The following is a 3,974-nucleotide window of genomic DNA, read 5'->3' on the forward strand; positions in this document are numbered from 1 at the left end:
CGAAGTGGACGAAGTGGATGAAGTGGACAAAGTGGAGGAAGTGGTCAACGTTGACGAAGTGGACGAAGTTGACGAAGTGGAAGAAGTGGAGAAAATGGAGGAAATGTACGAAGTGGACAAAGTGGAGGAAGTGGACGAAGTGGAGGAAGTAGACGAAGTCGAGGAAGTGGACGAAGTGGACGAAGTGGAGGAAGTGGACGAAGTTCAGCAAGTGGAGGAAGTGGACGAAGGTGACGAAGTGGACGAGGTGGACGAAGTGGACGAAGATTACGAAGTGGACGAAGTTGACAAAGTTGACGAAGTGGGAGAAGTGGACGAAGTGGATTGAAGTGGACGAAGTGGACGAAGTGGACGAAGTGGACGAAGTGGATGAAGTTGAGGAAGTGGAGGAAGTTGACGAAGTGGAGGAAGTGGAGGAAGTGAAGGAAGTGGAGGAAGTGGACGAAGTGGAGGAAGTGGACGAAGTTGACAAAGTGGAAGACGTGGACGAAGTGAAGGAAGTGGAGGAAGTGGAGGAAGTGGAGGAAGTGGAGGAAGTTGAGGAAGCGGACGAAGTGGAGGCAGTGGAGGAAGTGGAGGAAGTGGAGGAAGTGGACGAAGTGGACGAAGTTCGGAAGCGTAAGAAGTGGACGAAGTGGATGAAGTGGACGAAGTTGACGAAGTGGACGAAGTTCAGGAAGTGGAAGAAGTGGACGAACTGGACAAAGTGGAGGAAGTGGAGGAAGTTGACGAAGTGGACGAAGTGGAGGATGTGGACGAAGTGGAGGAAGTGAACGAAGTGGAGGCAGTAGACGAAGTGGAGGAAGTGGACGAAGTGGACGAAGTTCAGGAAGTGGAAGAAGTGGACGAAGTTCAGGAAGTGGAAGAAGTGGACGAAGTGGACGAACTGGACGAAGTGGAGGAAGTGGAGGAAGTGGAGGAAGTTGACGAAGTGGACGAAGTGGAGGAAGTGGACGAAGTGGACGAAGTGGACGAAGTGGACGAAGTGGACGAAGTGGACGAAGTGGACGAAGTGGATGAAGTGGAGGAAGTTGACGAAGTGGAGGAAGTGGAGGAAGTGAAGGAAGTGGAGGAAGTGGACGAAGTGGAGGAAGTGGACGAAGTTGACAAAGTGGAAGACGTGGACGAAGTGAAGGAAGTGGAGGAAGTGGAGGAAGTGGAGGAAGTGGAGGAAGTTGAGGAAGCGGACGAAGTGGAGGCAGTGGAGGAAGTGGAGGAAGTGGACGAAGTGGACGAAGTTCGGAAGCGTAAGAAGTGGACGAAGTGGATGAAGTGGACGAAGTTGACGAAGTGGACGAAGTTCAGGAAGTGGAAGAAGTGGACGAACTGGACAAAGTGGAGGAAGTGGAGGAAGTTGACGAAGTGGACGAAGTGGAGGATGTGGACGAAGTGGAGGAAGTGAACGAAGTGGAGGCAGTAGACGAAGTGGAGGAAGTGGAGGAAGTGGACGAAGTGGACGAAGTTCAGGAAGTGGAAGAAGTGGACGAAGTTCAGGAAGTGGAAGAAGTGGACGAAGTGGACGAACTGGACGAAGTGGAGGAAGTGGAGGAAGTGGAGGAAGTTGACGAAGTGGACGAAGTGGACGAAGTGGACGAAGTGGACGAAGTGGACGAAGTGGAGGAAGTGGACGAAGTGTAGGAAGTGGACGAAGTGGACGAAGTGCAGCAAGTAGGGGAAGTGGACGATGTTGACGAAGTGGTCGAAGTTCACGAAGTGGACGAAATGGGGGAAATGGAGGAAGTGGACGAAGTGGACGAAGTGGACGAAGTTCAGGAAGTGGAAGAAGTGGACGAAGTGGACGAACTAGACTAAGTGGAGGAAGTGGAGGAAGTGGAGGAAGTTGACGAAGTGGACGAAGTGGACGAAGTGGACGAAGTGGAGGAAGTGGAGGAAGTGGACGAAGTAGAGGAAATAGACGAAGTGGAGGACGTGGACGAAGTGGACGAAGTGGAGGATGTGGACGAAGTGGACGACGTTGAAAAAGTGGAGGAAGTGGAGGAAGTGGCAGACGTGGATGGAGTGGAGGGCATGGAGGAAGTGGAGGAAGTGGAGGAAGTGGACGAAGTGGATAAAGTGGAGGAAGTGGACGAAGTAGACGAAGTGGAGGAAGTGGACGAAGTTCAGCAAGTGGAGGAAGTGGAGGAAGTGGACGAACTTGACGAAGTGGACGAAGATGACGAAGTGGACGAAGTTCACAAAGTTGACGAAGTAGACGAAGTGGACGAAGTTGAGGAAGTGGAGGAAGTTGACGAAGTGGAGGAAGTGGAGGAAGTGAAGGAAGTGGAGGAAGTGGACGAACTGGAGGAAATGGACGAAGTTGACGAAGTGGAAGAAGTGGACGAAGTGGACGAAGTGGAGGAAGTGGAGGAAGTCGAACAAGTGGACGAAGTGGACGAATTGGACGAAGTTAACGAAGTGGATGAAGTGGACGAAGTTGACAATGAGGAGGAAGTTGAATAAGTGGAGGAAGTGGAGGAAGTGGAGGAAGTGAAGGAAGTGGACGAAGTGGACGAAGTTGACTAAGTTCACGAAGTGCACGAAGTGGACGAAATGGACGAAGTTGACGAACTGGACGAAGTGAAGGAAGTGGAGGAAGTGGACGACGTTGACGAAGTGGATGAAGTGGAGGAAGTGGACGAAGTGGACGAAGTGGACGAAGTGGAGGAATTGGAAGAAGTGGACGAAGTGGAGGAAGTGGAGGAAATGGAGGAAATGGACGAAGTGGAGTGGAGAAAGTGGAGGAAGTGGAGGAAGTGGAGGGAGTGGAGGAAGGGGACGAAGTGGACGAAGGGGACGAAGTGGACGAAGCGGACGAAGTGGACGAAGTCGAGAAAATGGGGGAAGTGGACGAAGTGGAGGAAGTAGGCGAAGTGGAGGAAGTGGAGGAAGTGGACGTAGTGGAGGATGTGAACGAAGTGGAGGAAGTGGACGAAGTGGAGGAAGTTGATGAAGTGGAAGAAGTTGAGGAAGTGGACGAAGTGGACGAAGTGGAGGAAATAGAGGAAGTGGAGGAAGTGGAGGAAATGGTCGACGTTGAGGAAGTGGCCGAAGTGGACGAAGTGGAGAAAATGGAGGAAGTGGGCGAAGTGGACAAAGTGGAGGAAGTGGAAAAAGTGGACGAAGTGGAGGAAGTAGACGAAGTGGAGGAAGTAGACGAAGTGGAGGAAGTAGAGGAAGTGGAGGAAGTGGACGAAGTTGACGAAGTGGACGAAGTTCAGGAAGTGGAAGAAGGGCACGAAGTGGAGGAAGTGGAGGAAGTAGAGGAAGTGGAGGAAGTAGAGGAAGTGGAGGAAGTGGACAAAGTGGATAAAGTGGAGGAAGTGGAGGAAGTGGACGAAGTGGAGGAAATGGAGGAAGTGGATGAAGTGGAGTGGAGGAAGTGGACGAAGTAAAGGGAGTCGAGGAAGTTGACGAAGTGGACGAACTTGACGAAGTGGACGAAGTTGAGGAAGTGGAGGAAGTGGAGGATGTTGACGAAGTGGAAGAAGTGGACGAAGTGGACGAAGCGGTCAACGTTGACGAAGTGGACGAAGTTGAGGAAGTGGACGAAGTTGAGGAAGTGAACGAAGTGGAAAAAATGCAGGAAGTGGACGAAGTGGAGGAAGTGGACGAAGTGGAGGAAGTGGAGGAAGTGGACGAAGTGGAGGAAGTAGACGAAGTGGAGGAAGTGGAGGAAGTGGACGAAGTGGAGGAAGTGGAGGAAGTGGACGACGTTGACAAAGTGGAGGAATCTGAGGAAGTGGCAGACGTGGAGGGAGTGGAGGAAGTGGAGGAAGTGGACGAAGTGGATGAAGTGGACGAAGTGGACGAAGTGGAGAAAGTGGACGAAGTGGAGAAAGTGGACGAAGTGGACGAAGTTCAGCAAGTGGAGGAAGTGGACGAAGTTGACGAAGTGGACGAAGATGACGAAGTGGACGAAGTTGACAAAGTTGACGAAGTGGACGAAGTGTAAGAAGTGGAGGAAGTGGACGAAG

This window comes from Vigna umbellata, chromosome 9 (genome assembly GCF_029865625.1).
Source record: "Vigna umbellata cultivar VRB3 chromosome 9, Vumbellata_1.0, whole genome shotgun sequence".
In the NCBI taxonomy this organism is placed as follows: Eukaryota; Viridiplantae; Streptophyta; class Magnoliopsida; order Fabales; family Fabaceae; genus Vigna; species Vigna umbellata.